The sequence below is a fragment of the Medicago sativa genome, chromosome 2 (assembly GCF_051527215.1).
Source record: "Medicago sativa cultivar Bolivia chromosome 2, Bolivia_mono, whole genome shotgun sequence".
Taxonomy (NCBI): Eukaryota; Viridiplantae; Streptophyta; class Magnoliopsida; order Fabales; family Fabaceae; genus Medicago; species Medicago sativa.
The window spans coordinates 42,820,995-42,846,196 of NC_140750.1; positions in this window are offsets into that span (position 1 = coordinate 42,820,995).

The window sequence follows — 25,202 nt, forward strand, 5'->3', positions numbered from 1 at the left end:
ACAGTGAACTTGTCCCTCGATGTCCCTTGAGGCGAAACATGATATGTGAACCTATTTGGTTTTATATTCGAAAAAATGAAAGTATTGGAATGACTTTGTCGCGAAAATGAGATTTTAGCCTATATGGTTAGAAGTTTGATAAAGGTTGAACTTGTCCCTCGATCTCCCTTGATACGAAGCATGATAAGTGAACCTATTTGGTTTGAAATTCGATAAAATGAAAGTATTGAAATGACCTTTGTCGTGATAATGAAATTTTAGCCTATGTGGTTAGAAGTTTGATAAACAGTGAAGTTGTCCCTCGATGTCCCTTGATGCGAAACATGATATGTGAACCTATTTGGTTTGAAATTCGATACAATGAAAGTATTGAAATGACCCTTGTCGCGAAAATGAAATTTTAGCCGATGTGGTTAGAAGTTTGATAAACAGTGAACTTGTGCCTCAATGTCCCTTGATGCGAAACATGATATGTGCACCTATTTGGTTTTATATTCGGAAAAATGAAAGTATTGGAATGACTTTGTCGCAAAAATGAGATTTTAGCCTATATGGTTAGAAGTTTGATAAATATTAATGTTGAATTTGTCCCTCGATGTCCTTTATTGTGTAACATAATATTTGAACCAATTTCGTTTTAAATTTGGTAAATTGAAAGTAATGAGATGACCCTTATCGCGAAAACGAGATTTTAGCTTATATTGTTACATGTTTGTTAAATATGAAGGTTGAACATGTCCCTCGATGTCCCTTGATGCGAAACATAATATGTGAACCTATTTGGTTTGAAATTCGATAAAATGAAGGTATTGAAATGACCCTTGTCGCGAAAATGAAATTTTAGCCTATGTGGTTAGAAGTTTGATAAACAGTGAACTTGTCCCTCGATGTCCCTTGATGCGAAACATGATATGTGAACCTATTTGGTTTTATATTCAGAAAAATGAAAGTATTGGAATGACTTTGTCGCGAAAATGAGATTTTAGCCTATATGGTTAGAAGTTTGATAAAGGTTGAACTTGTCCCTCGATCTCCCTTGATACGAAGCATGATATGTGAACCTCTTTGGTTCGAAATTCGATAAAATGAAAGTATTGAAATGACCTTTGTCGTGAAAATGAAATTTTAGCCTATGTGGTTAGAAGTTTGATAAACAGTGAACTTGTCCCTCGATGTCCCTTGATGCGAAACATGATATGTGAACCTATTTGGTTTTATATTCAGAAAAATGAAAGTATTGGAATGACTTTGTCGCGAAAATGAGATTTTAGCCTATATGGTTAGAAGTTTGATAAAGGTTGAACTTGTCCCTCGATCTCCCTTGATACGAAGCATGATAAGTGAACCTATTTGGTTTGAAATTCGATAAAATGAAAGTATTGAATTGACCTTTGTCGTGAAAATGAATTTTAGCCTATGTGGTTAGAAGTTTGATAAACAGTGAACTTGTCCCTCGATGTCCCTTGATGCGAAACATGATATGTGAACCTATTTGCTTTGAAATTCGATAAAATGAAAGTATTGAAATGACCCTTGTCGCGAAAATGAAATTTTAGCCTATGTGGTTAGAAGTTTGATAAACAGTGAACTTGTCCCTCGATGTCCCTTGAGGCGAAACATGATATGTGAACCTATTTGGTTTTCTATTCGAAAAAATGAAAGTATTGGAATGACTTTGTCGCGAAAATGAGATTTTAGCCTATATGGTTAGAAGTTTGATAAAGGTTGAACTTGTCCCTCGATCTCCCTTGATACGAAACATGATATGTGAACCTATTTGGTATTGTATTCGGCAAAATGAAATTATTTGAATGACCATTGTCCCAAAAAAGAGATTTTAGCCTATATGGTTAAAAGTTTGATAAATATTAATGTTGAATTTGTCCCTCGATGTTCTTTATTGCGTAACATAAAATTTGAACAAATTTCGTTTTAAATTTGGTAAATTGAAAGTAATGAGATGACCCTTATCGCGAAAACGAGATTTTAGCATATATTGTTACATGCTTCTTAAATATGAAGGTTGAACATGTCCCTCGATGTCCCTTGATGCGAAACATGATATGTGAACCTATTTGGTTTGAAATTCGATAAAATGAAAGTATTGAAATGACCCTTGTGGCGAAAATGAAATTTTAGCCTATGTGGTTAGAAGTTTGATAAACAGTGAACTTGTCCCTCGATGTCCCTTGATGCGAAACATGATATGTGAACCTATTTGGTTTGAAATTCGATAAAATGAAAGTATTGAAATGACCCTTGTGGCGAAAATGAAATTTTAGCCTATGTGGTTAGAAGTTTGATAAACAGTGAACTTGTCCCTCGATGTCCCTTGATGCGAAACATGATATGTGAACCTATTTGGTTTGAAATTCGATAAAATGAAAGTATTGAAATGACCCTTGTGGCGAAAATGAAATTTTAGCCTATGTGGTTAGAAGTTTGATAAACAGTGAACTTGTCCCTCGATGTCCCTTGATGCGAAACATGATATGTGAACCTATTTGGTTTGAAATTCGATAAAATGAAAGTATTGAAATGACCCTTGTGGCGAAAATGAAATTTTAGCCTATGTGGTTAGAAGTTTGATAAACAGTGAACTTGTCCCTCGATGTCCCTTGATGCGAAACATGATATGTGAACCTATTTGGTTTTATATTCAGAAAAATGAAAGTATTGGAATGACTTTGTCGCGAAAATGAGATTTTAGCCTATATGGTTAGAAGTTTGATAAAGGTTGAACTTGTCCCTCGATCTCCCTTGATACGAAGCATGATAAGTGAACCTATTTGGTTTGAAATTCGATAAAATGAAAGTATTGAATTGACCTTTGTCGTGAAAATGAAATTTTAGCCTATGTGGTTAGAAGTTTGATAAACAGCGAACTTGTCCCTCGATGTCCCTTGATGCGAAACATGATATGTGAACCTATTTGCTTTGAAATTCGATAAAATGAAAGTATTGAAATGACCCTTGTCGCGAAAATGAAATTTTAGCCTATGTGGTTAGAAGTTTGATAAACAGTGAACTTGTCCCTCGATGTCCCTTGAGGCGAAACATGATATGTGAACCTATTTGGTTTTCTATTCGAAAAAATGAAAGTATTGGAATGACTTTGTCGCGAAAATGAGATTTTAGCCTATATGGTTAGAAGTTTGATAAAGGTTGAACTTGTCCCTCGATCTCCCTTGATACGAAACATGATATGTGAACCTATTTGGTATTGTATTCAGCAAAATGAAATTATTTGAATGACCATTGTCCCAAAAAAGAGATTTTAGCCTATATGGTTAAAAGTTTGATAAATATTAATGTTGAATTTGTCCCTCGATGTTCTTTATTGCGTAACATAAAATTTGAACAAATTTCGTTTTAAATTTGGTAAATTGAAAGTAATGAGATGACCCTTATCGCGAAAACGAGATTTTAGCATATATTGTTACATGCTTCTTAAATATGAAGGTTGAACATGTCCCTCGATGTCCCTTGATGCGAAACATGATATGTGAACCTATTTGGTTTGAAATTCGATAAAATGAAAGTATTGAAATGACCCTTGTCGCAAAAATGAAATTTTAGCCTATGTGGTTAGAAGTTTGATAAACAGTGAACTTATGCCTCGATGTCCCTTGATGCGAAACATGATATGTGAACCTATTTGGTTTTATATTCGGAAAAATGAAAGTATTCGAATGACTTTGTCGCGAAAATGAGATTTTAGCCTATATGGTTAGACGTTTGATAAAGGTTGAACTTGTCCCTCGATCTCCCTTGATACGAAACATGATATGTGAACCTATTTGGTTTTGTATTCGGCAAAATGAAATTATTTGAATGACCATTGTCCCAAAAATGAGATTTTAGCCTATATGGTTAAAAGTTTGATAAATATTAATGTTGAATTTGTCCCTCGATGTCCTTTATTGCGTAACATAATATTTGAACCAATTTCGTTTTAAATTTGGTAAATTGAAAGTAATGAGATGATCCTTATCGCGAAAACGAGATTTTAGCTTATATTGTTACATGTTTGTTAAATATGAAGGTTGAACATGTCCCTCGATGTCCCTTGATGCGAAACATAATATGTGAACCTATTTGGTTTGAAATTCGATAAAATGAAAGTATTGAAATGACCCTTGTGGCGAAAATGAAATTTTAGCCTATGTGGTTAGAAGATTGATAAACAGTGAACTTGTCCCTCGATGTCCCTTGATGCGAAACATGATATGTGAACCTATTTGGTTTTATATTCAGAAAAATGAAAGTATTGGAATGACTTTGTCGCGAAAATGAGATTTTAGCCTATATGGTTAGAAGTTTGATAAAGGTTGAACTTGTCCCTCGATCTCCCTTGATACGAAGCATGATAAGTGAACCTATTTGGTTTGAAATTCGATAAAATGAAAGTATTGAAATGACCTTTATCGTGATAATGAAATTTTAGCCTATGTGGTTAGAAGTTTGATAAACAGTGAACTTGTCCCTCGATGTCCCTTGATGCGAAACATGATATGTGAACCTATTTGGTTTGAAATTCGATAAAATGAAAGTATTGAAATGACCCTTGTGGCGAAAATGAAATTTTAGCCTATGTGGTTAGAAGTTTGATAAACAGTGAACTTGTCCCTCGATGTCCCTTGATGCGAAACATGATATGTGAACCTATTTGGTTTGAAATTCGATAAAATGAAAGTATTGAAATGACCCTTGTGGCGAAAATGAAATTTTAGCCTATGTGGTTAGAAGTTTGATAAACAGTGAACTTGTCCCTCGATGTCCCTTGATGCGAAACATGATATGTGAACCTATTTGGTTTTATATTCAGAAAAATGAAAGTATTGGAATGACTTTGTCGCGAAAATGAGATTTTAGCCTATATGGTTAGAAGTTTGATAAAGGTTGAACTTGTCCCTCGATCTCCCTTGATACGAAACATGATATGTGAACCTATTTGGTATTGTATTCGGCAAAATGAAATTATTTGAATGACCATTGTCCCAAAAAAGAGATTTTAGCCTATATGGTTAAAAGTTTGATAAATATTAATGTTGAATTTGTCCCTCGATGTTCTTTATTGCGTAACATAAAATTTGAACAAATTTCGTTTTAAATTTGGTAAATTGAAAGTAATGAGATGACCCTTATCGCGAAAACGAGATTTTAGCATATATTGTTACATGCTTCTTAAATATGAAGGTTGAACATGTCCCTCGATGTCCCTTGATGCGAAACATGATATGTGAACCTATTTGGTTTGAAATTCGATAAAATGAAAGTATTGAAATGACCCTTGTGGCGAAAATGAAATTTTAGCCTATGTGGTTAGAAGATTGATAAACAGTGAACTTGTCCCTCGATGTCCCTTGATGCGAAACATGATATGTGAACCTATTTGGTTTTATATTCAGAAAAATGAAAGTATTGGAATGACTTTGTCGCGAAAATGAGATTTTAGCCTATATGGTTAGACGTTTGATAAAGGTTGAACTTGTCCCTCGATCTCCCTTGATACGAAACATGATATGTGAACCTATTTGGTTTTGTATTCGGCAAAATGAAATTATTTGAATGACCATTGTCCCAAAAATGAGATTTTAGCCTATATGGTTAAAAGTTTGATAAATATTAATGTTGAATTTGTCCCTCGATGTCCTTTATTGCGTAACATAATATTTGAACCAATTTCGTTTTAAATTTGGTAAATTGAAAGTAATGAGATGATCCTTATCGCGAAAACGAGATTTTAGCTTATATTGTTACATGTTTGTTAAATATGAAGGTTGAACATGTCCCTCGATGTCCCTTGATGCGAAACATAATATGTGAACCTATTTGGTTTGAAATTCGATAAAATGAAAGTATTGAAATGACCCTTGTGGCGAAAATGAAATTTTAGCCTATGTGGTTAGAAGATTGATAAACAGTGAACTTGTCCCTCGATGTCCCTTGATGCGAAACATGATATGTGAACCTATTTGGTTTTATATTCAGAAAAATGAAAGTATTGGAATGACTTTGTCGCGAAAATGAGATTTTAGCCTATATGGTTAGAAGTTTGATAAAGGTTGAACTTGTCCCTCGATCTCCCTTGATACGAAGCATGATAAGTGAACCTATTTGGTTTGAAATTCGATAAAATGAAAGTATTGAAATGACCTTTATCGTGATAATGAAATTTTAGCCTATGTGGTTAGAAGTTTGATAAACAGTGAACTTGTCCCTCGATGTCCCTTGATGCGAAACATGATATGTGAACCTATTTGGTTTGAAATTCGATAAAATGAAAGTATTGAAATGACCCTTGTCGCGAAAATGAAATTTTAGCCGATGTGGTTAGAAGTTTGATAAACAGTGAACTTGTGCCTCGATGTCCCTTGATGCGAAACATGATATGTGCACCTATTTGGTTTTATATTCGGAAAAATGAAAGTATTGGAATGACTTTGTCGCGAAAATGAGATTTTAGCCTATATGGTTAGAAGTTTGATAAAGGTTGAACTTGTCCCTCGATCTCCCTTGATACGAAACATGATATGTGAACCTATTTGGTTTTGTATTCGGCAAAATGAAATTATTTGAATGACCATTGTCCCAAAAATGAGATTTTAGCCTATATGGTTAAAAGTTTGATAAATATTAATGTTGAATTTGTCCCTCGATGTCCTTTATTGCGTAACATAATATTTGAACCAATTTCGTTTTAAATTTGGTAAATTGAAAGTAATGAGATGACCCTTATCGCGAAAACGAGATTTTAGCTTATATTGTTACATGTTTGTTAAATATGAAGGTTGAACATGTCCCTCGATGTCCCTTGATGCGAAACATAATATGTGAACCTATTTGGTTTGAAATTCGATAAAATGAAGGTATTGAAATGACCCTTGTCGCGAAAATGAAATTTTAGCCTATGTGGTTAGAAGTTTGATAAACAATGAACTTGTCCCTCGATGTCCCTTGATGCGAAACATGATATGTGAACCTATTTGGTTTTATATTCAGAAAAATGAAAGTATTGGAATGACTTTGTCGCGAAAATGAGATTTTAGCCTATATGGTTAGAAGTTTGATAAAGGTTGAACTTGTCCCTCGATCTCCCTTGATACGAAGCATGATATGTGAACCTATTTGGTTTGAAATTCGATAAAATGAAAGTATTGAAATGACCCTTGTGGCGAAAATGAAATTTTAGCCTATGTGGTTAGAAGATTGATAAACAGTGAACTTGTCCCTCGATGTCCCTTGATGCGAAACATGATATGTGAACCTATTTGGTTTTATATTCAGAAAAATGAAAGTATTGGAATGACTTTGTCGCGAAAATGAGATTTTAGCCTATATGGTTAGAAGTTTGATAAAGGTTGAACTTGTCCCTCGATCTCCCTTGATACGAAGCATGATAAGTGAACCTATTTGGTTTGAAATTCGATAAAATGAAAGTATTGAAATGACCTTTATCGTGATAATGAAATTTTAGCCTATGTGGTTAGAAGTTTGATAAACAGTGAACTTGTCCCTCGATGTCCCTTGATGCGAAACATGATATGTGAACCTATTTGGTTTGAAATTCGATAAAATGAAAGTATTGAAATGACCCTTGTGGCGAAAATGAAATTTTAGCCTATGTGGTTAGAAGTTTGATAAACAGTGAACTTGTCCCTCGATGTCCCTTGATGCGAAACATGATATGTGAACCTATTTGGTTTGAAATTCGATAAAATGAAAGTATTGAAATGACCCTTGTGGCGAAAATGAAATTTTAGCCTATGTGGTTAGAAGTTTGATAAACAGTGAACTTGTCCCTCGATGTCCCTTGATGCGAAACATGATATGTGAACCTATTTGGTTTTATATTCAGAAAAATGAAAGTATTGGAATGACTTTGTCGCGAAAATGAGATTTTAGCCTATATGGTTAGAAGTTTGATAAAGGTTGAACTTGTCCCTCGATCTCCCTTGATACGAAACATGATATGTGAACCTATTTGGTATTGTATTCGGCAAAATGAAATTATTTGAATGACCATTGTCCCAAAAAAGAGATTTTAGCCTATATGGTTAAAAGTTTGATAAATATTAATGTTGAATTTGTCCCTCGATGTTCTTTATTGCGTAACATAAAATTTGAACAAATTTCGTTTTAAATTTGGTAAATTGAAAGTAATGAGATGACCCTTATCGCGAAAACGAGATTTTAGCATATATTGTTACATGCTTCTTAAATATGAAGGTTGAACATGTCCCTCGATGTCCCTTGATGCGAAACATGATATGTGAACCTATTTGGTTTGAAATTCGATAAAATGAAAGTATTGAAATGACCCTTGTCGCAAAAATGAAATTTTAGCCTATGTGGTTAGAAGTTTGATAAACAGTGAACTTATGCCTCGATGTCCCTTGATGCGAAACATGATATGTGAACCTATTTGGTTTTATATTCGGAAAAATGAAAGTATTGGAATGACTTTGTCGCGAAAATGAGATTTTAGCCTATATGGTTAGACGTTTGATAAAGGTTGAACTTGTCCCTCGATCTCCCTTGATACGAAACATGATATGTGAACCTATTTGGTTTTGTATTCGGCAAAATGAAATTATTTGAATGACCATTGTCCCAAAAATGAGATTTTAGCCTATATGGTTAAAAGTTTGATAAATATTAATGTTGAATTTCTCCCTCGATGTCCTTTATTGCGTAACATAATATTTGAACCAATTTCGTTTTAAATTTGGTAAATTGAAAGTAATGAGATGATCCTTATCGCGAAAACGAGATTTTAGCTTATATTGTTACATGTTTGTTAAATATGAAGGTTGAACATGTCCCTCGATGTCCCTTGATGCGAAACATAATATGTGAACCTATTTGGTTTGAAATTCGATAAAATGAAAGTATTGAAATGACCCTTGTGGCGAAAATGAAATTTTAGCCTATGTGGTTAGAAGATTGATAAACAGTGAACTTGTCCCTCGATGTCCCTTGATGCGAAACATGATATGTGAACCTATTTGGTTTTATATTCAGAAAAATGAAAGTATTGGAATGACTTTGTCGCGAAAATGAGATTTTAGCCTATATGGTTAGAAGTTTGATAAAGGTTGAACTTGTCCCTCGATCTCCCTTGATACGAAGCATGATAAGTGAACCTATTTGGTTTGAAATTCGATAAAATGAAAGTATTGAAATGACCTTTATCGTGATAATGAAATTTTAGCCTATGTGGTTAGAAGTTTGATAAACAGTGAACTTGTCCCTCGATGTCCCTTGATGCGAAACATGATATGTGAACCTATTTGGTTTGAAATTCGATAAAATGAAAGTATTGAAATGACCCTTGTCGCGAAAATGAAATTTTAGCCGATGTGGTTAGAAGTTTGATAAACAGTGAACTTGTGCCTCGATGTCCCTTGATGCGAAACATGATATGTGCACCTATTTGGTTTTATATTCGGAAAAATGAAAGTATTGGAATCACTTTGTCGCGAAAATGAGATTTTAGCCTATATGGTTAGAAGTTTGATAAAGGTTGAACTTGTCCCTCGATCTCCCTTGATACGAAACATGATATGTGAACCTATTTGGTTTTGTATTCGGCAAAATGAAATTATTTGAATGACCATTGTCCCAAAAATGAGATTTTAGCCTATATGGTTAAAAGTTTGATAAATATTAATGTTGAATTTGTCCCTCGATGTCCTTTATTGCGTAACATAATATTTGAACCAATTTCGTTTTAAATTTGGTAAATTGAAAGTAATGAGATGACCCTTATCGCGAAAACGAGATTTTAGCTTATATTGTTACATGTTTGTTAAATATGAAGGTTGAACATGTCCCTCGATGTCCCTTGATGCGAAACATAATATGTGAACCTATTTGGTTTGAAATTCGATAAAATGAAGGTATTGAAATGACCCTTGTCGCGAAAATGAAATTTTAGCCTATGTGGTTAGAAGTTTGATAAACAATGAACTTGTCCCTCGATGTCCCTTGATGCGAAACATGATATGTGAACCTATTTGGTTTTATATTCAGAAAAATGAAAGTATTGGAATGACTTTGTCGCGAAAATGAGATTTTAGCCTATATGGTTAGAAGTTTGATAAAGGTTGAACTTGTCCCTCGATCTCCCTTGATACGAAGCATGATATGTGAACCTATTTGGTTTGAAATTCGATAAAATGAAAGTATTGAAATGACCTTTGTCGTGAAAATGAAATTTTAGCCTATGTGGTTAGAAGTTTGATAATCAGTGAACTTGTCCCTCGATGTCCCTTGATGCGAAACATGATATGTGAACCTATTTGGTTTGAAATTCGATAAAATGAAAGTATTGAAATGACCCTTGTGGCGAAAATGAAATTTTAGCCTATGTGGTTAGAAGTTTGATAAACAGTGAACTTGTCCCTCGATGTCCCTTGATGCGAAACATGATATGTGAACCTATTTGGTTTTATATTCGGAAAAATGAAAGTAATCGAATGACTTTGTCGCGAAAATGAGATTTTAGCCTATATGGTTAGAAGTTTGATAAAGGGTTAACTTGTCCCTCGATCTCCCTTGATACGAAACATGATATGTGAACCTATTTGGTTTGAAATTCGATAAAATGAAAGTATTGAAATGACCCTTGTCACGAAAATGAAATATTAGCCTATGTGGTTAGAAGTTTGATAAACAGTGAACTTGTGCCTCGATGTCCCTTGATGCGAAACATGATATGTGAACCTATTTGGTTTTATATTCGGAAAAATGAAAGTAATCGAATGACTTTGTCGCGAAAATGAGATTTTAGCCTATATGGTTAGAAGTTTGATAAAGGTTGAACTTGTCCCTCGATCTCCCTTGATACGAAACATGATATGTGAACCTATTTGGTTTGAAATTCGATAAAATGAAAGTATTGAAATGACCCTTGTCGCAAAAATGAAATTTTAGCCTATGTGGTTAGAAGTTTGATAAACAGTGAACTTATGCCTCGATGTCCCTTGATGCGAAACATGATATGTGAACCTATTTGGTTTTATATTCGGAAAAATGAAAGTATTCGAATGACTTTGTCGCGAAAATGAGATTTTAGCCTATATGGTTAGACGTTTGATAAAGGTTGAACTTGTCCCTCGATCTCCCTTGATACGAAACATGATATGTGAACCTATTTGGTTTTGTATTCGGCAAAATGAAATTATTTGAATGACCATTGTCCCAAAAATGAGATTTTAGCCTATATGGTTAAAAGTTTGATAAATATTAATGTTGAATTTGTCCCTCGATGTCCTTTATTGCGTAACATAATATTTGAACCAATTTCGTTTTAAATTTGGTAAATTGAAAGTAATGAGATGATCCTTATCGCGAAAACGAGATTTTAGCTTATATTGTTACATGTTTGTTAAATATGAAGGTTGAACATGTCCCTCGATGTCCCTTGATGCGAAACATAATATGTGAACCTATTTGGTTTGAAATTCGATAAAATGAAAGTATTGAAATGACCCTTGTGGCGAAAATGAAATTTTAGCCTATGTGGTTAGAAGATTGATAAACAGTGAACTTGTCCCTCGATGTCCCTTGATGCGAAACATGATATGTGAACCTATTTGGTTTTATATTCAGAAAAATGAAAGTATTGGAATGACTTTGTCGCGAAAATGAGATTTTAGCCTATATGGTTAGAAGTTTGATAAAGGTTGAACTTGTCCCTCGATCTCCCTTGATACGAAGCATGATAAGTGAACCTATTTGGTTTGAAATTCGATAAAATGAAAGTATTGAAATGACCTTTATCGTGATAATGAAATTTTAGCCTATGTGGTTAGAAGTTTGATAAACAGTGAACTTGTCCCTCGATGTCCCTTGATGCGAAACATGATATGTGAACCTATTTGGTTTGAAATTCGATAAAATGAAAGTATTGAAATGACCCTTGTGGCGAAAATGAAATTTTAGCCTATGTGGTTAGAAGTTTGATAAACAGTGAACTTGTCCCTCGATGTCCCTTGATGCGAAACATGATATGTGAACCTATTTGGTTTGAAATTCGATAAAATGAAAGTATTGAAATGACCCTTGTGGCGAAATGAAATTTTAGCCTATGTGGTTAGAAGTTTGATAAACAGTGAACTTGTCCCTCGATGTCCCTTGATGCGAAACATGATATGTGAACCTATTTGGTTTTATATTCAGAAAAATGAAAGTATTGGAATGACTTTGTCGCGAAAATGAGATTTTAGCCTATATGGTTAGAAGTTTGATAAAGGTTGAACTTGTCCCTCGATCTCCCTTGATACGAAGCATGATAAGTGAACCTATTTGGTTTGAAATTCGATAAAATGAAAGTATTGAATTGACCTTTGTCGTGAAAATGAAATTTTAGCCTATGTGGTTAGAAGTTTGATAAACAGTGAACTTGTCCCTCGATGTCCCTTGATGCGAAACATGATATGTGAACCTATTTGCTTTGAAATTCGATAAAATGAAAGTATTGAAATGACCCTTGTCGCGAAAATGAAATTTTAGCCTATGTGGTTAGAAGTTTGATAAACAGTGAACTTGTCCCTCGATGTCCCTTGAGGCGAAACATGATATGTGAACCTATTTGGTTTTCTATTCGAAAAAATGAAAGTATTGGAATGACTTTGTCGCGAAAATGAGATTTTAGCCTATATGGTTAGAAGTTTGATAAAGGTTGAACTTGTCCCTCGATCTCCCTTGATACGAAACATGATATGTGAACCTATTTGGTATTGTATTCGGCAAAATGAAATTATTTGAATGACCATTGTCCCAAAAAAGAGATTTTAGCCTATATGGTTAAAAGTTTGATAAATATTAATGTTGAATTTGTCCCTCGATGTTCTTTATTGCGTAACATAAAATTTGAACAAATTTCGTTTTAAATTTGGTAAATTGAAAGTAATGAGATGACCCTTATCGCGAAAACGAGATTTTAGCATATATTGTTACATGCTTCTTAAATATGAAGGTTGAACATGTCCCTCGATGTCCCTTGATGCGAAACATGATATGTGAACCTATTTGGTTTGAAATTCGATAAAATGAAAGTATTGAAATGACCCTTGTCGCAAAAATGAAATTTTAGCCTATGTAGTTTGAAGTTTGATAAACAGTGAACTTATGCCTCGATGTCCCTTGATGCGAAACATGATATGTGAACCTATTTGGTTTTATATTCGGAAAAATGAAAGTATTGGAATGACTTTGTCGCGAAAATGAGATTTTAGCCTATATGGTTAGACGTTTGATAAAGGTTGAACTTGTCCCTCGATCTCCCTTGATACGAAACATGATATGTGAACCTATTTGGTTTTGTATTCGGCAAAATGAAATTATTTGAATGACCATTGTCCCAAAAATGAGATTTTAGCCTATATGGTTAAAAGTTTGATAAATATTAATGTTGAATTTGTCCCTCGATGTCCTTTATTGCGTAACATAATATTTGAACCAATTTCGTTTTAAATTTGGTAAATTGAAAGTAATGAGATGATCCTTATCGCGAAAACGAGATTTTAGCTTATATTGTTACATGTTTGTTAAATATGAAGGTTGAACATGTCCCTCGATGTCCCTTGATGCGAAACATAATATGTGAACCTATTTGGTTTGAAATTCGATAAAATGAAAGTATTGAAATGACCCTTGTGGCGAAAATGAAATTTTAGCCTATGTGGTTAGAAGATTGATAAACAGTGAACTTGTCCCTCGATGTCCCTTGATGCGAAACATGATATGTGAACCTATTTGGTTTTATATTCAGAAAAATGAAAGTATTGGAATGACTTTGTCGCGAAAATGAGATTTTAGCCTATATGGTTAGAAGTTTGATAAAGGTTGAACTTGTCCCTCGATCTCCCTTGATACGAAGCATGATAAGTGAACCTATTTGGTTTGAAATTCGATAAAATGAAAGTATTGAAATGACCTTTATCGTGATAATGAAATTTTAGCCTATGTGGTTAGAAGTTTGATAAACAGTGAACTTGTCCCTCGATGTCCCTTGATGCGAAACATGATATGTGAACCTATTTGGTTTGAAATTCGATAAAATGAAAGTATTGAAATGACCCTTGTGGCGAAAATGAAATTTTAGCCTATGTGGTTAGAAGTTTGATAAACAGTGAACTTGTCCCTCGATGTCCCTTGATGCGAAACATGATATGTGAACCTATTTGGTTTGAAATTCGATAAAATGAAAGTATTGAAATGACCCTTGTGGCGAAATGAAATTTTAGCCTATGTGGTTAGAAGTTTGATAAACAGTGAACTTGTCCCTCGATGTCCCTTGATGCGAAACATGATATGTGAACCTATTTGGTTTTATATTCAGAAAAATGAAAGTATTGGAATGACTTTGTCGCGAAAATGAGATTTTAGCCTATATGGTTAGAAGTTTGATAAAGGTTGAACTTGTCCCTCGATCTCCCTTGATACGAAGCATGATAAGTGAACCTATTTGGTTTGAAATTCGATAAAATGAAAGTATTGAATTGACCTTTGTCGTGAAAATGAAATTTTAGCCTATGTGGTTAGAAGTTTGATAAACAGTGAACTTGTCCCTCGATGTCCCTTGATGCGAAACATGATATGTGAACCTATTTGCTTTGAAATTCGATAAAATGAAAGTATTGAAATGACCCTTGTCGCGAAAATGAAATTTTAGCCTATGTGGTTAGAAGTTTGATAAACAGTGAACTTGTCCCTCGATGTCCCTTGAGGCGAAACATGATATGTGAACCTATTTGGTTTTCTATTCGAAAAAATGAAAGTATTGGAATGACTTTGTCGCGAAAATGAGATTTTAGCCTATATGGTTAGAAGTTTGATAAAGGTTGAACTTGTCCCTCGATCTCCCTTGATACGAAACATGATATGTGAACCTATTTGGTATTGTATTCGGCAAAATGAAATTATTTGAATGACCATTGTCCCAAAAAAGAGATTTTAGCCTATATGGTTAAAAGTTTGATAAATATTAATGTTGAATTTGTCCCTCGATGTTCTTTATTGCGTAACATAAAATTTGAACAAATTTCGTTTTAAATTTGGTAAATTGAAAGTAATGAGATGACCCTTATCGCGAAAACGAGATTTTAGCATATATTGTTACATGCTTCTTAAATATGAAGGTTGAACATGTCCCTCGATGTCCCTTGATGCGAAACATGATATGTGAACCTATTTGGTTTGAAATTCGATAAAATGAAAGTATTGAAATGACCCTTGTCGCAAAAATGAAATTTTAGCCTATGTAGTTAGAAGTTTGATAAACAGTGAACTTATGCCTCGATGTCCCTTGATGCGAAACATGATATGTGAACCTATTTGGTTTTATATTCGGAAAAATGAAAGTATTGGAATGACTTTGTCGCGAAAATGAGATTTTAGCCTATATGGTTAGACGTTTGATAAAGGTTGAACTTGTCCCTCGATCTCCCTTGATACGAAACATGATATGTGAACCTATTTGGTTTTGTATTCGGCAAAATGAAATTATTTGAATGACCATTGTCCCAAAAATGAGATTTTAGCCTATATGGTTAAAAGTTTGATAAATATTAATGTTGAATTTGTCCCTCGATGTCCTTTATTGCGTAACATAATATTTGAACCAATTTCGTTTTAAATTTGGTAAATTGAAAGTAATGAGATGATCCTTATCGCGAAAACGAGATTTTAGCTTATATTGTTACATGTTTGTTAAATATGAAGGTTGAACATGTCCCTCGATGTCCCTTGATGCGAAACATAATATGTGAACCTATTTGGTTTGAAATTCGATAAAATGAAAGTATTGAAATGACCCTTGTGGCGAAAATGAAATTTTAGCCTATGTGGTTAGAAGATTGATAAACAGTGAACTTGTCCCTCGATGTCCCTTGATGCGAAACATGATATGTGAACCTATTTGGTTTTATATTCAGAAAAATGAAAGTATTGGAATGACTTTGTCGCGAAAATGAGATTTTAGCCTATATGGTTAGAAGTTTGATAAAGGTTGAACTTGTCCCTCGATCTCCCTTGATACGAAGCATGATAAGTGAACCTATTTGGTTTGAAATTCGATAAAATGAAAGTATTGAAATGACCTTTATCGTGATAATGAAATTTTAGCCTATGTGGTTAGAAGTTTGATAAACAGTGAACTTGTCCCTCGATGTCCCTTGATGCGAAACATGATATGTGAACCTATTTGGTTTGAAATTCGATAAAATGAAAGTATTGAAATGACCCTTGTCGCGAAAATGAAATTTTAGCCGATGTGGTTAGAAGTTTGATAAACAGTGAACTTGTGCCTCGATGTCCCTTGATGCGAAACATGATATGTGCACCTATTTGGTTTTATATTCGGAAAAATGAAAGTATTGGAATGACTTTGTCGCGAAAATGAGATTTTAGCCTATATGGTTAGAAGTTTGATAAAGGTTGAACTTGTCCCTCGATCTCCCTTGATACGAAACATGATATGTGAACCTATTTGGTTTTGTATTCGGCAAAATGAAATTATTTGAATGACCATTGTCCCAAAAATGAGATTTTAGCCTATATGGTTAAAAGTTTGATAAATATTAATGTTGAATTTGTCCCTCGATGTCCTTTATTGCGTAACATAATATTTGAACCAATTTCGTTTTAAATTTGGTAAATTGAAAGTAATGAGATGACCCTTATCGCGAAAACGAGATTTTAGCTTATATTGTTACATGTTTGTTAAATATGAAGGTTGAACATGTCCCTCGATGTCCCTTGATGCGAAACATAATATGTGAACCTATTTGGTTTGAAATTCGATAAAATGAAGGTATTGAAATGACCCTTGTCGCGAAAATGAAATTTTAGCCTATGTGGTTAGAAGTTTGATAAACAATGAACTTGTCCCTCGATGTCCCTTGATGCGAAACATGATATGTGAACCTATTTGGTTTTATATTCAGAAAAATGAAAGTATTGGAATGACTTTGTCGCGAAAATGAGATTTTAGCCTATATGGTTAGAAGTTTGATAAAGGTTGAACTTGTCCCTCGATCTCCCTTGATACGAAGCATGATATGTGAACCTATTTGGTTTGAAATTCGATAAAATGAAAGTATTGAAATGACCCTTGTGGCGAAAATGAAATTTTAGCCTATGTGGTTAGAAGATTGATAAACAGTGAACTTGTCCCTCGATGTCCCTTGATGCGAAACATGATATGTGAACCTATTTGGTTTTATATTCAGAAAAATGAAAGTATTGGAATGACTTTGTCGCGAAAATGAGATTTTAGCCTATATGGTTAGAAGTTTGATAAAGGTTGAACTTGTCCCTCGATCTCCCTTGATACGAAGCATGATAAGTGAACCTATTTGGTTTGAAATTCGATAAAATGAAAGTATTGAAATGACCTTTATCGTGATAATGAAATTTTAGCCTATGTGGTTAGAAGTTTGATAAACAGTGAACTTGTCCCTCGATGTCCCTTGATGCGAAACATGATATGTGAACCTATTTGGTTTGAAATTCGATAAAATGAAAGTATTGAAATGACCCTTGTGGCGAAAATGAAATTTTAGCCTATGTGGTTAGAAGTTTGATAAACAGTGAACTTGTCCCTCGATGTCCCTTGATGCGAAACATGATATGTGAACCTATTTGGTTTGAAATTCGATAAAATGAAAGTATTGAAATGACCCTTGTGGCGAAAATGAAATTTTAGCCTATGTGGTTAGAAGTTTGATAAACAGTGAACTTGTCCCTCGATGTCCCTTGATGCGAAACATGATATGTGAACCTATTTGGTTTTATATTCAGAAAAATGAAAGTATTGGAATGACTTTGTCGCGAAAATGAGATTTTAGCCTATATGGTTAGAAGTTTGATAAAGGTTGAACTTGTCCCTCGATCTCCCTTGATACGAAACATGATATGTGAACCTATTTGGTATTGTATTCGGCAAAATGAAATTATTTGAATGACCATTGTCCCAAAAAAGAGATTTTAGCCTATATGGTTAAAAGTTTGATAAATATTAATGTTGAATTTGTCCCTCGATGTTCTTTATTGCGTAACATAAAATTTGAACAAATTTCGTTTTAAATTTGGTAAATTGAAAGTAATGAGATGACCCTTATCGCGAAAACGAGATTTTAGCATATATTGTTACATGCTTCTTAAATATGAAGGTTGAACATGTCCCTCGATGTCCCTTGATGCGAAACATGATATGTGAACCTATTTGGTTTGAAATTCGATAAAATGAAAGTATTGAAATGACCCTTGTCGCAAAAATGAAATTTTAGCCTATGTGGTTAGAAGTTTGATAAACAGTGAACTTATGCCTCGATGTCCCTTGATGCGAAACATGATATGTGAACCTATTTGGTTTTATATTCGGAAAAATGAAAGTATTGGAATGACTTTGTCGCGAAAATGAGATTTTAGCCTATATGGTTAGACGTTTGATAAAGGTTGAACTTGTCCCTCGATCTCCCTTGATACGAAACATGATATGTGAACCTATTTGGTTTTGTATTCGGCAAAATGAAATTATTTGAATGACCATTGTCCCAAAAATGAGATTTTAGCCTATATGGTTAAAAGTTTGATAAATATTAATGTTGAATTTGTCCCTCGATGTCCTTTATTGCGTAACATAATATTTGAACCAATTTCGTTTTAAATTTGGTAAATTGAAAGTAATGAGATGATCCTTATCGCGAAAACGAGATTTTAGCTTATATTGTTACATGTTTGTTAAATATGAAGGTTGAACATGTCCCTCGATGTCCCTTGATGCGAAACATAATATGTGAACCTATTTGGTTTGAAATTCGATAAAATGAAAGTATTGAAATGACCCTTGTGGCGAAAATGAAATTTTAGCCTATGTGGTTAGAAGATTGATAAACAGTGAACTTGTCCCTCGATGTCCCTTGATGCGAAACATGATATGTGAACCTATTTGGTTTTATATTCAGAAAAATGAAAGTATTGGAATGACTTTGTCGCGAAAATGAGATTTTAGCCTATATGGTTAGAAGTTTGATAAAGGTTGAACTTGTCCCTCGATCTCCCTTGATACGAAGCATGATAAGTGAACCTATTTGGTTTGAAATTCGATAAAATGAAAGTATTGAAATGACCTTTATCGTGATAATGAAATTTTAGCCTATGTGGTTAGAAGTTTGATAAACAGTGAACTTGTCCCTCGATGTCCCTTGATGCGAAACATGATATGTGAACCTATTTGGTTTGAAATTCGATAAAATGAAAGTATTGAAATGACCCTTGTCGCGAAAATGAAATTTTAGCCGATGTGGTTAGAAGTTTGATAAACAGTGAACTTGTGCCTCGATGTCCCTTGATGCGAAACATGATATGTGCACCTATTTGGTTTTATATTCGGAAAAATGAAAGTAATCGAATGACTTTGTCGCGAAAATGAGATTTTAGCCTATATGGTTAGAAGTTTGATAAAGGGTTAACTTGTCCCTCGATCTCCCTTGATACGAAACATGATATGTGAACCTATTTGGTTTGAAATTCGATAAAATGAAAGTATTGAAATGACCCTTGTCGCGAAAATGAAATATTAGCCTATGTGGTTAGAAGTTTGATAAACAATGAACTTGTCCCTCGATGTCCCTTGATGCGAAACATGATATGTGAACCTATTTGGTTTTATATTCAGAAAAATGAAAGTATTGGAATGACTTTGTCGCGAAAATGAGATTTTAGCCTATATGGTTAGAAGTTTGATAAAGGTTGAACTTGTCCCTCGATCTCCCTTGATACGAAGCATGATATGTGAACCTATTTGGTTTGAAATTCGATAAAATGAAAGTATTGAAATGACCTTTGTCGTGAAAATGAAATTTTAGCCTATGTGGTTAGAAGTTTGATAATCAGTGAACTTGTCCCTCGATGTCCCTTGATGCGAAACATGATATGTGAACCTATTTGGTTTGAAATTCGATAAAATGAAAGTATTGAAATGACCCTTGTGGCGAAAATGAAATTTTAGCCTATGTGGTTAGAAGTTTGATAAACAGTGAACTTGTCCCTCGATGTCCCTTGATGCGAAACATGATATGTGAACCTATTTGGTTTTATATTCGGAAAAATGAAAGTAATCGAATGACTTTGTCGCGAAAATGAGATTTTAGCCTATATGGTTAGAAGTTTGATAAAGGGTTAACTTGTCCCTCGATCTCCCTTGATACGAAACATGATATGTGAACCTATTTGGTTTGAAATTCGATAAAATGAAAGTATTGAAATGACCCTTGTCGCGAAAATGAAATATTAGCCTATGTGGTTAGAAGTTTGATAAACAGTGAACTTGTGCCTCGATGTCCCTTGATGCGAAACATGATATGTGAACCTATTTGGTTTTATATTCGGAAAAATGAAAGTAATCGAATGACTTTGTCGCGAAAATGAGATTTTAGCCTATATGGTTAGAAGTTTGATAAAGGTTGAACTTGTCCCTCGATCTCCCTTGATACGAAACATGATATGTGAACCTATTTGGTTTGAAATTCGATAAAATGAAAGTATTGAAATGACCCTTGTCGCAAAAATGAAATTTTAGCCTATGTGGTTAGAAGTTTGATAAACAGTGAACTTATGCCTCGATGTCCCTTGATGCGAAACATGATATGTGAACCTATTTGGTTTTATATTCGGAAAAATGAAAGTATTCGAATGACTTTGTCGCGAAAATGAGATTTTAGCCTATATGGTTAGACGTTTGATAAAGGTTGAACTTGTCCCTCGATCTCCCTTGATACGAAACATGATATGTGAACCTATTTGGTTTTGTATTCGGCAAAATGAAATTATTTGAATGACCATTGTCCCAAAAATGAGATTTTAGCCTATATGGTTAAAAGTTTGATAAATATTAATGTTGAATTTGTCCCTCGATGTCCTTTATTGCGTAACATAATATTTGAACCAATTTCGTTTTAAATTTGGTAAATTGAAAGTAATGAGATGATCCTTATCGCGAAAACGAGATTTTAGCTTATATTGTTACATGTTTGTTAAATATGAAGGTTGAACATGTCCCTCGATGTCCCTTGATGCGAAACATAATATGTGAACCTATTTGGTTTGAAATTCGATAAAATGAAAGTATTGAAATGACCCTTGTGGCGAAAATGAAATTTTAGCCTATGTGGTTAGAAGATTGATAAACAGTGAACTTGTCCCTCGATGTCCCTTGATGCGAAACATGATATGTGAACCTATTTGGTTTTATATTCAGAAAAATGAAAGTATTGGAATGACTTTGTCGCGAAAATGAGATTTTAGCCTATATGGTTAGAAGTTTGATAAAGGTTGAACTTGTCCCTCGATCTCCCTTGATACGAAGCATGATAAGTGAACCTATTTGGTTTGAAATTCGATAAAATGAAAGTATTGAAATGACCTTTATCGTGATAATGAAATTTTAGCCTATGTGGTTAGAAGTTTGATAAACAGTGAACTTGTCCCTCGATGTCCCTTGATGCGAAACATGATATGTGAACCTATTTGGTTTGAAATTCGATAAAATGAAAGTATTGAAATGACCCTTGTGGCGAAAATGAAATTTTAGCCTATGTGGTTAGAAGTTTGATAAACAGTGAACTTGTCCCTCGATGTCCCTTGATGCGAAACATGATATGTGAACCTATTTGGTTTGAAATTCGATAAAATGAAAGTATTGAAATGACCCTTGTGGCGAAATGAAATTTTAGCCTATGTGGTTAGAAGTTTGATAAACAGTGAACTTGTCCCTCGATGTCCCTTGATGCGAAACATGATATGTGAACCTATTTGGTTTTATATTCAGAAAAATGAAAGTATTGGAATGACTTTGTCGCGAAAATGAGATTTTAGCCTATATGGTTAGAAGTTTGATAAAGGTTGAACTTGTCCCTCGATCTCCCTTGATACGAAGCATGATAAGTGAACCTATTTGGTTTGAAATTCGATAAAATGAAAGTATTGAATTGACCTTTGTCGTGAAAATGAAATTTTAGCCTATGTGGTTAGAAGTTTGATAAACAGTGAACTTGTCCCTCGATGTCCCTTGATGCGAAACATGATATGTGAACCTATTTGCTTTGAAATTCGATAAAATGAAAGTATTGAAATGACCCTTGTCGCGAAAATGAAATTTTAGCCTATGTGGTTAGAAGTTTGATAAACAGTGAACTTGTCCCTCGATGTCCCTTGAGGCGAAACATGATATGTGAACCTATTTGGTTTTCTATTCGAAAAAATGAAAGTATTGGAATGACTTTGTCGCGAAAATGAGATTTTAGCCTATATGGTTAGAAGTTTGATAAAGGTTGAACTTGTCCCTCGATCTCCCTTGATACGAAACATGATATGTGAACCTATTTGGTATTGTATTCGGCAAAATGAAATTATTTGAATGACCATTGTCCCAAAAAAGAGATTTTAGCCTATATGGTTAAAAGTTTGATAAATATTAATGTTGAATTTGTCCCTCGATGTTCTTTATTGCGTAACATAAAATTTGAACAAATTTCGTTTTAAATTTGGTAAATTGAAAGTAATGAGATGACCCTTATCGCGAAAACGAGATTTTAGCATATATTGTTACATGCTTCTTAAATATGAAGGTTGAACATGTCCCTCGATGTCCCTTGATGCGAAACATGATATGTGAACCTATTTGGTTTGAAATTCGATAAAATGAAAGTATTGAAATGACCCTTGTCGCAAAAATGAAATTTTAGCCTATGTAGTTAGAAGTTTGATAAACAGTGAACTTATGCCTCGATGTCCCTTGATGCGAAACATGATATGTGAACCTATTTGGTTTTATATTCGGAAAAATGAAAGTATTGGAATGACTTTGTCGCGAAAATGAGATTTTAGCCTATATGGTTAGACGTTTGATAAAGGTTGAACTTGTCCCTCGATCTCCCTTGATACGAAACATGATATGTGAACCTATTTGGTTTTGTATTCGGCAAAATGAAATTATTTGAATGACCATTGTCCCAAAAATGAGATTTTAGCCTATATGGTTAAAAGTTTGATAAATATTAATGTTGAATTTGTCCCTCGATGTCCTTTATTGCGTAACATAATATTTGAACCAATTTCGTTTTAAATTTGGTAAATTGAAAGTAATGAGATGATCCTTATCGCGAAAACGAGATTTTAGCTTATATTGTTACATGTTTGTTAAATATGAAGGTTGAACATGTCCCTCGATGTCCCTTGATGCGAAACATAATATGTGAACCTATTTGGTTTGAAATTCGATAAAATGAAAGTATTGAAATGACCCTTGTGGCGAAAATGAAATTTTAGCCTATGTGGTTAGAAGATTGATAAACAGTGAACTTGTCCCTCGATGTCCCTTGATGCGAAACATGATATGTGAACCTATTTGGTTTTATATTCAGAAAAATGAAAGTATTGGAATGACTTTGTCGCAAAAATGAGATTTTAGCCTATATGGTTAGAAGTTTGATAAAGGTTGAACTTGTCCCTCGATCTCCCTTGATACGAAGCATGATAAGTGAACCTATTTGGTTTGAAATTCGATAAAATGAAAGTATTGAAATGACCTTTATCGTGATAATGAAATTTTAGCCTATGTGGTTAGAAGTTTGATAAACAGTGAACTTGTCCCTCGATGTCCCTTGATGCGAAACATGATATGTGAACCTATTTGGTTTGAAATTCGATAAAATGAAAGTATTGAAATGACCCTTGTCGCGAAAATGAAATTTTAGCCGATGTGGTTAGAAGTTTGATAAACAGTGAACTTGTGCCTCGATGTCCCTTGATGCGAAACATGATATGTGCACCTATTTGGTTTTATATTCGGAAAAATGAAAGTATTGGAATGACTTTGTCGCGAAAATGAGATTTTAGCCTATATGGTTAGAAGTTTGATAAAGGTTGAACTTGTCCCTCGATCTCCCTTGATACGAAACATGATATGTGAACCTATTTGGTTTTGTATTCGGCAAAATGAAATTATTTGAATGACCATTGTCCCAAAAATGAGATTTTAGCCTATATGGTTAAAAGTTTGATAAATATTAATGTTGAATTTGTCCCTCGATGTCCTTTATTGCGTAACATAACATTTGAACCAATTTCGTTTTAAATTTGGTAAATTGAAAGTAATGAGATGACCCTTATCGCGAAAACGAGATTTTAGCTTATATTGTTACATGTTTGTTAAATATGAAGGTTGAACATGTCCCTCGATGTCCCTTGATGCGAAACATAATATGTGAACCTATTTGGTTTGAAATTCGATAAAATGAAGGTATTGAAATGACCCTTGTCGCGAAAATGAAATTTCAGCCTATGTGGTTAGAAGTTTGATAAACAATGAACTTGTCCCTCGATGTCCCTTGATGCGAAACATGATATGTGAACCTATTTGGTTTTATATTCAGAAAAATGAAAGTATTGGAATGACTTTGTCGCGAAAATGAGATTTTAGCCTATATGGTTAGAAGTTTGATAAAGGTTGAACTTGTCCCTCGATCTCCCTTGATACGAAGCATGATATGTGAACCTATTTGGTTTGAAATTCGATAAAATGAAAGTATTGAAATGACCTTTGTCGTGAAAATGAAATTTTAGCCTATGTGGTTAGAAGTTTGATAATCAGTGAACTTGTCCCTCGATGTCCCTTGATGCGAAACATGATATGTGAACCTATTTGGTTTGAAATTCGATAAAATGAAAGTATTGAAATGACCCTTGTGGCGAAAATGAAATTTTAGCCTATGTGGTTAGAAGTTTGATAAACAGTGAACTTGTCCCTCGATGTCCCTTGATGCGAAACATGATATGTGAACCTATTTGGTTTTATATTCGGAAAAATGAAAGTAATCGAATGACTTTGTCGCAAAAATGAGATTTTAGCCTATATGGTTAGAAGTTTGATAAAGGGTTAACTTGTCCCTCGATCTCCCTTGATACGAAACATGATATGTGAACCTATTTGGTTTGAAATTCGATAAAATGAAAGTATTGAAATGACCCTTGTCGCGAAAATGAAATATTAGCCTATGTGGTTAGAAGTTTGATAAACAGTGAACTTGTGCCTCGATGTCCCTTGATGCGAAACATGATATGTGAACCTATTTGGTTTTATATTCGGAAAAATGAAAGTAATCGAATGACTTTGTCGCGAAAATGAG